This window comes from Trichechus manatus, unplaced genomic scaffold (genome assembly GCF_000243295.1).
Source record: "Trichechus manatus latirostris isolate Lorelei unplaced genomic scaffold, TriManLat1.0 scaffold00138, whole genome shotgun sequence".
Classification (NCBI taxonomy): Eukaryota; Metazoa; Chordata; class Mammalia; order Sirenia; family Trichechidae; genus Trichechus; species Trichechus manatus.
Window position 1 is genome coordinate 6,778,959 of NW_004444074.1, and position 10,622 is coordinate 6,789,580.

The following is a 10,622-nucleotide window of genomic DNA, read 5'->3' on the forward strand; positions in this document are numbered from 1 at the left end:
TAAAAAAAAAAAAAAAAAAAGGGTACCTAACTAATTGTGCAACCTTGGACAGGTTACATAAGCTTTTTGAGCCTGTTTCCCCATCTGTAAAATATCTCTCATGTTGGAGGATAATTGCAGGGATGATAAATAATGTACATAAAGTGCCTAACCTATAGTAAGCATTTGATAAACGGCATATTAAAAAAATATGTATCATTAAACTATAAGTTACAATTCTAAAATGGCAACAGCCTAGATGTTGCATAGTGACTATAGGCTAGAAAGCCCAAGCTCTCTCTCTGGTCACCCAAAGCTTAGGTTTCCTACTCTCCCAGTGCCTGGGTGGGGCAGGGGCCTTAGCACAGCTGATTATACCACCCACATAATAAAGAATCACCTGTATCTTGAGAACTCACCTGAAATTTAAAATCATCTCTCAACTTGGAAGCCTGCTTACTTTTAAAAATAAGTTCATCTGCCAAGAAACTTGAACTCCCTTGAAGCTGTTTAATGTAAAACAGAATCTCAGAGTAGCAACTAGAATCTTCCAGTAAACCTGCCTGAGGTGTCCACCCCGACTGGAGAAGATTTAAAATGCTGGTGACAACACAATGGCATAAAACAGACCAACTGTTGCATTTGTAAGTAAGCAACCTGCAGAGTAAACCACATTACCAACTGGCCTAACTTGCTGGGTGCTGGACAATGAAGCATGTTCTCTGCGATACTGAGATTATTTCCGAGACATCTACTTTAGAATAAAGAATTCAGAACATCTAAGTCACAGAAGAAACAAGTATATGGTAGGGCTTTAGAACCCAAGGCCTGAATTAGAATACAGATCCCTGCTGATGTAGTACATTTGTGTGGTACAGTGAACTACTTAATATGGCCCTTCTAGCCATAGTCTTTGTGACACCCACAAAAAGATTAGGTGGGACTATGCAAATACAGTGTTTGTGGCCCACCAAGGGGATTGGACAACCTGCTAAGAAGGCAAATAAGGTGCATGGAACCCCTGGGGGTGGGGGTGCGGGGACCATGCAAATAAGGTGTATGGAACCTTAACGATGGGATTGGTCAGTTTTGCCATCCCACTAGGCTTAAAAAAGAGAGTCAATCCAGAGGGAGAGGGCAACCTTACTACCACCAAGAAGAGGAGACAGGAGTAGAGCACATCCTTTGGACCTGCGGTCCCTGCATTGAGAACCTCCTAGATTGAGGCGACAGAGTGAGAAAGACCTGTAACACTGGAGATGGCACAAGACGGTGAGAAGTGATGGCAGAGAAATGGCAGCAGCAGAACCAGGAGACAGGAGCAAGACAGGGCTTCCTGGCTCACAGAGCAAGGCAGTTACAGTGGGTGTGCCAACCCACGGAGCAAAAGAGCTGGACACCTTTGGGCAGGAGGCTTCGTGGAGGAGTAGGGTGCCTCTGGGCACTTGTCGACAGAACTAGGCTTGCCGGCCCAGGAAGCAAGAGAGCTGAGGCTTACTGAAGGAACAGGGTGCCTCCAGACACTTACGGGTGGAGCTAAGGAGCTTTATAACACTTGCTTGAGCAGGGCAGAGGACAGGCTGAGGGGCCAAGGGCCAGAAAGAGGCCCGTCTTCAGGCACGGCTGAAAAGAGGCTGTCCTGATTGAGGAACTGTATCCTGAGTCATTCCTGATCCTGAATTGTAACCTGTTACTTTCCTAATAAACCTCATAACTGAGTATGGTCTGTAAGTTCTGTGTGGCCATTGCAACAAAATTATCAAACCCAGCAGAGGAGCAGAGAGTGCCACTGGAGGGGCAGCTGGTGTAGGAACTGGTGAAAAGGTTGGAGAGAGGAGGTATGCCTGACCTCCGCCTCACAGGAATCAGCCTTGGGCTGATGCTGCTCATGGTGATTCTCCCTCCTCATGATATTAAACAAGGTCAGACGCCCCCGCCATACCATTTCTACAACGGGCTAGACATAAACAAGGAATATTTCACAAGGCTGGGAGACAGCAGAGGAAAACATTTCCAAAGGTTTTAAATCTTAATAGACGTTTTCCATCCTCCAAGGCAGCCCTTTGGCTGTGGGTAATATATAATGCATATTTTCCACGTAAGAATTTTATTTTAGGGCTAAATTTTCAGAAGACATAACAGTAAAAAGTAAAAAATAAAAAAGCTGTTTCCAAAATATGTTTAACTTTGGCTTTTAGAATCAGTCAGACCTGACCTTAACTTCTGGTTCTAACACTGAGTGGCTGAATGAGCTTGAGTAAGTTGCATCTCTGAGCTTCAGTATAACAGGAACAAACTTACCTGGCAGGATGGACACAGAATAGGTGCTCAGTATAGAGGATCCCACCTTTGCAGTGCTTTTCAATCCTGGATAAAGAACAGAGGGCACTGCTAGACATTCAGTAAATGGGAGGCATTTGAATTATAGTGTTGGCAAAGAATACTGAATTTACCATGGACTGTCAGAAGAACAAACAAATCTGTCTTGGAAGTACAGCTAGAATGCTCCTTAAAAGCAAGGATGGTGAGACTTCATCTCATGTACTTTGGACATGTTATGAGGAGGGAGAGTCCCTGGAGAATGACATCATGCTTGGTAAAGTAGAGGGTCAGCGAAAAAGAGGAAGACCCTCAACGAGATGGACTGACACAGTGACTGTAGCAATGGGTTCAAACATGGCAATGATTGTGAGGATCATGCAGGACCAGAAAGTGTTTTGTTCTGTTGTACATAGGGTCACTATGAGTCAGAACCGACTCGATGGCACCTTACAACAATAACAATATAATAAGGCACAGGGCTAATGAGGATTAAATGATGTTTGCTTCTATCCAAACCAGCTTCGAGAGCCTCCATTCACAATGAGATGTCCCCAATTTCAAAGACACAAGGGCAAGCATCTCTTCTTTCCTTTAGTCCCCAAATTATATTTTAATACAAAGAAACAAAGTTTTAAGTAAGAGAAAGAGAACCTCTTGTTGCTGTTATTTTCAAGCAGCAGACAAGGAAAGTTATTCAAACTCAAGAGTCCTGATGTCCCTTCTCAGGTGGTCCTAGAAAATTTTATTTTTTAAGGAAAAAAGTAAAAACACTACAAAATACCTATCATGTGTCAAGTGAGGTATTACTTTCACCTCTATTGTCTTATTTAATACAATAATCCTACAAAAATCAATTAAAATGCTCATTTTGTGAATAAAGAGGCTGGGGTCTTCAGGGTGGGTAACTGGACCAGGATCACACAGCTAGTGAGTGTCAGGATGTGAGTCTAGGTTCTTTGACTAATTTGGGGTTCTATGGAAGGAGGTGAAACCCTGGTGGTATAGTGGTTAAATGCTACAGCTGCTAACCAAAAGTCAGCAGTTCAAATCTACCAGGTGCTCCCTGCAAACTCTATGAGGTAGTTCTACTCTGTCCTATAGGGTTGCTATGAGTCAGAATCGACTCAACAGCAATGGGTTTTTTGTTTTTCTGTGTTTTTTTAATGGGATTACGGAAGGAGGGGAGCCCTGGTGCTACAGTAGTTAAGAGCTACACTGCTAACCAAAACCATTGGCAGTTTGAATCCACGAGCCACTCCTTGGAAACCCTATGAGGCAGTTCTACTCTGTCCTACTGGGTCACTATGAGTCGGAATCAACTCGACAGCAACAGATGGAAGGAGGGGGCAGCTTTCACCATCCATACTCCCTTTCCTTAGCATTTATAATTCACAGGCATGAGGGCTAGGAGAGCAAGGTCAATGGTTTTACTGTGGGAGAAGACAATGGAAATCATCAGAAGAGGCCGGCAGGGAAGAAGTTTTTCATGCTAGTTCCTAACCCCTTTTAAGAACATCAAAAACGGGTATCTACCTGCCAAGCCATCCTTTCAACACTTGAGCACCTTCCAAAAGTTATCATAGATGGAAAAAACATTCCTGGGAGTTCAGAATTTGAATTTATACATCCAGTAAGTCTACATTTCCTACTTACTACAACCTCAAGGTACTAGTGTACAGACCCACAACTTTATAAAGATAAGCCTTTAATTGATATTTAAGATATGTTTCAGTTCTATGCTTGCCCATTTTTGTTCCAGCTAAGAAGGGGTTTCTGACTTAGGTGTTTCAACTATACCTAATAATCTATTAACCAGTAACCAGTTGCCATCAAGTCAACTCTAACTTATGGAGACCCCATGTGTGTCAAAGTAGAACTGTGCTCCATAGGGTTTTCAATGACTGATTTTTTGGGAAGTAGACTGCCAGGCCTTTCCTGCAAGGCACCTCTGAGTGAACTCAAACCATCAAACTTTTGGTTAGCAGCCAAGCATATTAACTGTTTACACCGCTGCAACGTTATCGACTGCACTATAAAAGGGGCAAAGTGGGCAAACCCCACCTGATCAGTAACTGCGTAGGAAGGATCAGCATGAATCAAATTCCACCTGGAAATGGAGCCAAGTTTCACCTTCTCACATTTTCATTTCTCATCACCAGCCATTTCCATGACAACAACTCTCTCTCTCTCTCTCTCTCTCTCTCTGACCCTTTAGCCCCCTGGGGCTAGGTCACAAGCTAGAAGACTCTATCCTTCTTCATTGAATGCCCGTGCAGCCTTTCCCTGTCACCAAGCCACCCAGAGCTGGGTCTATACAAATTGACTCTGTACTGCCAGACCCTGCTGGCTTCATTAATTTTCTATAACAGCTCACAAAATTCACAGAGACTATTACCTATACCTACAGTTACCCATTTATTATAACCAAAAAGGATACATGCAAAGAGACCTATCAGCAAGGTCTGGGAGAGGTCCTGGCATGAGGCTTCCATTGTCCCCAGGTACATGATGCACCCTCTCCAGTGCATGGATATTCTCACCAATCTGGAAGTCCCAAAGAGAGAGCTCCAAGGGCCAGGGTCTGCTAGTCATTGGGACCTCAATGAATATGCACGGTTCAATGAATATGCATGATTGATTGAATCATGCCCCTGCTCTTCCTGAAGTAAATTCTCTAGGTATGGGGCATCTGTAGCCCCTACTTGACTGGCTATTTTAGAAAGACAAACCAAGAATCCAAATTAAACCCGTTTCTGTTGAGTTCATTCCGACTCATAGCGACACTATAGGACAGAGTAGAACTGCCTCATAGAGTTTCCAAGGCTGTAAATCTTTACAGAAGCAGACTGCCACATCTTTCTCCCATGGAGCAACTAGTGGGTTCTAACCACTGACCTTCCAGTTAGCAGCCAAGTGCTTAAACACTGCACCATCAGAGCACCTTAATTGCTTAGGCTACTTTCAGAAACCAGATACAAAAAGCCAAATCTAGTTCTTTGTCCCAAAACCACCCAAGGACTCCAAAGACCTACTGTTGTTGGGTGCTGCCCAGTCAATTCAGACTCATAGCAACCCCTTGTGACCGAGGAGAACTGCCCAATACGGTTTTCTTGGCTGTAATCTTTATGTGAGCAGATTGCCATGTCTTTCTCCATGAAGTCACTGGGTGGGTTCAAACAGCCAACCTTTAGGTTAATAGCTGAACTAGTAAGTATTTTCACTGGGTAACTATTAAATAAGAGTCATGGTGGCACAACAGTTAAGCGCTCAGCTGCTATCTGAAAGGCTGGCAGTTCGAATCCACCAGCAGCTCTACAGGAGAAAGACCCGGCAATATGCTTCTGTAAAGATTACAGTTTAGAAAACTCTATGGGGCAGTTCTATTCTGTCACACGGGGTCACTATGAGTTGAAATCGATTTGACGGCACCTAACAACAACAATTAAACAATAATGAAAGCAAATCCTTAGTGCATGGGGCCTCTAGTTATCCTACTATTCTTTAGGTCCCTCAAATCCCAAGTTTATTTTGGCTTTCTCTCAGCCTGGACCACTGTTCCCATCCCACCTCCCTTTTGCATCATTTATTTCCTCATGGAAATCTTCCTTGACCCTGTCTGTGCTCTCATAGCATCTTGCACACCTCCCAATAGCTTTAATTCATTCATCAGATTATCTATTTAGCACTGCTCTCTGCCAGGCCCTCTTCCAGTCGCTGGGGACTCCAAGAGGAACAAAAACATGTAAGGTGGTTACATTCTGGGGACATGAGCATTCTAGCAACGCTGTATTTAATCAGTTAACGATTTCTATAATTATTTTTAAATTATTTTTCTCCCATAGTTAGGGTGTGGAGAGTGAAACATGAAACAAGAGTGAATCTATTTCATAGCTTCATTCCCAGCCCTACTGCCAGTAAATGTGTTTTGCTGAATTATTACTAATGATCAACAACAAAGCTTAAAAAAGGGGGGGGGGGACGGGGCCTGAATATCATGCTTGAAAACTCCACAATCATAATTCCAGGGTGACTGGCAAATGAGTTTTAAACATGCATAACCAAAGTACTACCTCCAAGGAAAAGGTCTAATGGTGACATGCCTATCTAAGACATACTGAAAAGAATTCTTTAGGTGTCTGCTAAAGCTACTAGAAAAACAAGAAAACAATGGTAACACGATTTACTCTCTTAAGGTTAACAGTAAATGTTAAAATTGTCCGTTATTACTGCAGTAGAAAACCAGAAAAGGAGAGCCTCAAAGACGAACACAACTGTTACTTCCACCACTTCCTTGCATCAAAAGACACAGAAGGCTTCAACACCCTCCCCGTGGTTTTGGTTTTGAGATGGTGCTGTGGTGAGAATTGCAAAGAACACAAATAAAAATGAAAACAATAAATAGAGAAGTAAAATAATACAGAAAAGAAATGTAGAAATCAAAAGACAGACCTCAACCAGATGCCATCCAGGTCTATGGGTTATTTAAATCCTTTGAACCTTAATTTCCTAAAAACAATAGAAACTGCTACATTGAAATGATAATTGAAACAGTAAAGTCTACTAACAATGCTGAAAACAGAGAATAAACGGACTTGCGGCTTCATTACCACAGGATCCTTCTTCCATCAAAACTGATGACAAAACTCATACAGAATGTGCTTTGCCTGTTGCTATTATCACACCTTCAAGCAAAGCACACGCACAGCCCAAGCAAGGTAGAAGGAGGAGCTGCGTGACTGGGAGGAAGGAGAAACGGGCTGAGAGGATATTAAAAAATTGTCAGAACAGGAGCAGTCTGGGAGCATAAAGCGTTAAGATGACAATATGAATAAGGGGAAAAGGAGAGAGATTTCACTTCCCACTAGTAATAAATGGGCTCTTTCCTGAAGTGGTAACTGTTGTAAACAACTGAAAAACATACATAATAATCACAAGTTATAAATGTTCTTGGAAACTCCCTGGTTCCAACTCGTCGATGACAACTCTGCAGAGGGACTTCAGCATCTGCTATGAAGTTCAGGGAGAAGTAATTCTAACCAATAGAGTTTTGCCAAAATATCACCCCCGACCAATTAAATGGCTGCTGCTTAATGTGTAGTTTAGGAGAGATGACAGATTGAGCACTGCAACAGAGAAACCTACACATTTAATTTCAACCCAGGCGTTTTGCCCCAAAGGGCGAGTCAATCCGGAAAAAAAGCAGTCCGGGATTAAAGGCTACTAACAATGCTGAAAACAGAGACTAATCGGACCTGCAGCTTAATTACTACAGGATCCTTCCTCCATCAAAACTGATGACAAAGCTCATAAAGAATAAAGTGACTCTGATCCCCCTAGTGCTCTCATGCAGGAAACAGGACTCACAAGATAAGCTTTTCTGGACCTTATGACTGAAGAAGCTTCTTTCATAAGATACTATCACAGTGACGAATGAGTGTTTGTCGTTAGGCGCCGACAAGTCGGTTCCAACTCATAGCGACCCTGTGTACAACAGAATGAAACACTGTCCCATCCTGCACCATCTGCACACTGGCTGCTATGTTTGACCCCATTGCTGTAGCCACTGTGTCAGTCATCTCATTGAGGGTCTTCCTCTCTTTCGCTGACCCTCTACTTTGGGGACTAAGGTGGCCTGACCCAAGCCATGGTATTTTCTATCACCTCATATGTACGTGAAAGCTGGACAAGGGATAATGAATACTAATGGGTAACCACAATAAATACGTTCACTAAGCCGGAGACTATGTGAGAGGATGTCTGGCACTCCTGTGCCCTGGGAAAAGGCAGGGTTTCAGGACAGGAATTCTGCAAGGACCAGAATGACGCAGTTTACCTTTCCAAAGTGGACTGCACAAAAGGGACTGTAGCCAAACGTACTGAAGTATGGAATGAACAAGGACTCTAGGTTCTGTGTTATTTAAACTCTTTGAACCTTAACTTCCTTAAAACAATAGAACCTCCTACATTGAAATGGTAATTGAAAGGAATAAATTAAATAATACATGTCAAGCATTTACCCCAGAGCCTAGCACATAATGGGCACCCAATAAAAGTCCTTTTGTTAAAAAGACAATTTCTCCGCTCTATCCCCTGCCTTTTTTTTTTTTTCCTTTAGACATGCTAATATCTTCAATCTAGTTTTGGAACCCATCTTCCAAGAGCTAAATGACTCCAGGGCCCTGACTTCAGGTCTTCATTTTATAATAATCCCTCCAGAGATTTCCATCCAGGTGGTCAGAAGTTTATCCCCCTTGCAGCCTCAGGCTGTAACATTTCTTCCCAATTCTACCCCATTGCTAATGAGTGTGTCACTTTTTCCTCAACCGAGCCAGTTTAGAATTTCTCGTTTTGTTCCTCAACCCCTCTTTTCTGCAAAATTCAGAGACTCAGACGTATACACCTCTGGCTCCCACCTGGTGCACCATAACTGCTTGCATTGCACTGAAGTCAGGAGGGATTTTGTGATAAATTCAGGAAGAATTCGGACTAACCACCTCCTTCCTCCCACAGACTTTTTGGCTTGGTTTGATGTTTGATCTCAATCTGAAAATTATGCTGACTTTCTGAAATGTTTTCTGCTCCTGCCAGGATGTGATATGCTCAGTATCTATCCCAAGAAGAAGTGAGTGGGGATTTCTAATCTGTCAAGTGCCGCAAAGAAAACCTTTGTATCTCACCATATCCTTCCTCTCTTTGCAATGAACTCTGGTGCTTGACCTGTCTTCAGGTGTGTTACTCTTTGCCTATATCCCACAGCAAAATACAAACTGGCTCATATTCACCACCTGTGCACATACCTATGCTGCTATCAGGATGTAACGCTGTTCTCACTAGTTACTTTCACACACAAAGTCACTGGGGCCATCAACCTTTACATGTGCTGCTACTTTACCCATCTGCTCCTGGAATTGCAATGTGGAAGGGTAAGGGTCTTCTCTGCAATGTGGCAAGGATAAAGAACACACACAAAACATTAGCCAGACCTTTCCCTGCCCCATTTTTATCAGTTTATGGTTTGAGATCATCAGAATGGAGCTGTTCTGAATTAACTCAAAGGCTTGTAATAATCTACAAAGATTCCAAGATGACTCCCTGCTGGTGGTTATCCTATAGCCAATCCAGTCCCCTAATGAATGGAATAGAACAAGATTTCCCAGTGGAAAGCAGTGAGAACGGAAGGGAAATCAGAGAGGAATAAGGGTTCTTGAGACTGTTTACCAGCTGAGTGACTCCAAGCAAATTATTTATATAAGCTGGTCTCCCTGAACAGGTGAAACAATTCAGCAGCTAAGCGTTAGATCCAGCCTCCCATACTCAAGGAAATTTTCAATTCAAGAACTAAAAATGTATCCAAAGGCCCTGTCTTAGTTATCTGGTGCTGCTATAGCAGAAATACCACAAGTGAATGGCTTTAATAAACAGAAGTTTATTCTCTCACAGTTTAGAAGGCAAGGAGTCCGAATTCAGGGTGCCAGTTCTAGGAGAAGGCTTTCTCTGTGTTGGCTCTGGAGGAAGGTCCTTGTCATTAGTCTTCCCCTGGACCAGGAGCTTCTCAGCCCAGGAACCCCAAGTCCAAATGATGCACTCCACTCCCAGCCCTGCTTTCTTGGTGGCACGAGGTTCCCCTGACTCTCTGCTCACTTCTCTCTTTTATATCTCAAAAGAGATTGACTCAAGATACAACCTAATCTTGTAGACTGATTCCTGCCTCATTAACATCACAAAGGTAGGATTATACAACACATAGGAAAATCACATCAGATGACAAAATGGTGGACAATCATACAATATAGGGAATCATGGCCCAGCCAGACTGACATGAACTTTTGGGGGACACAATTCAATCCATAACAGGTCCCATGGTAATTTATAAACTACCATGCACAGGAAGCCCTTGAAAGGTGTGCTAGAAATCCTGCATCCCAACAAAAGGAACCTGTGATATAAAACGCTGGTGACTTATAGGCTAAAATTTCCTATTGTTACTAAAAATAAGTCCTGATGGCTAAAACCGATAAGCGCTAACCGAAAGATGGGTAGTTCAAACCCACCAGCCGCTCCATGGGAGAAAGACCTGGCAATCTGCTCCCATAAAGATTACAGCCTAGAAAACCCTATGGAGCAGTTCTACTCTGTCACATGGGGTCGCTATGAGTCGAAATTGACTCAATAGCACCTAACAACAACAACATTAAAAATAAATAGCCAAAAAACTCCCAACAAAAAAAAGTCCTGGCCCAGATGGGTTCAGTGGAGAATTCTATAAAACATTCACAGAAGAGCTTGTACCAGTACGACTCAAGCTATTTCAGAGCATAGAA

General features: G+C 42.8%; 1 protein-coding gene across 4 annotated transcripts in view; it reads right to left on the minus strand.

Moving 5' to 3' along the window:
* RFFL (ring finger and FYVE like domain containing E3 ubiquitin protein ligase) overlaps positions 1-10,622 on the minus strand; it is a 72,652-nt gene that overhangs the window by 27,177 nt on the left and 34,853 nt on the right. The window contains exon 2 of one of the 4 annotated variants that reach the window (XM_023739672.1): positions 2,281-2,346. The exons of 2 other annotated variants lie outside the window; for them this stretch is intronic. The gene's annotated coding sequence lies outside the window, so the exon portion shown is untranslated. Of the gene's footprint in view, positions 1-2,280; positions 2,473-10,622 lie in introns of those variants that run through there. One more of the 4 variants, XM_023739673.1, reaches the window with a different exon arrangement.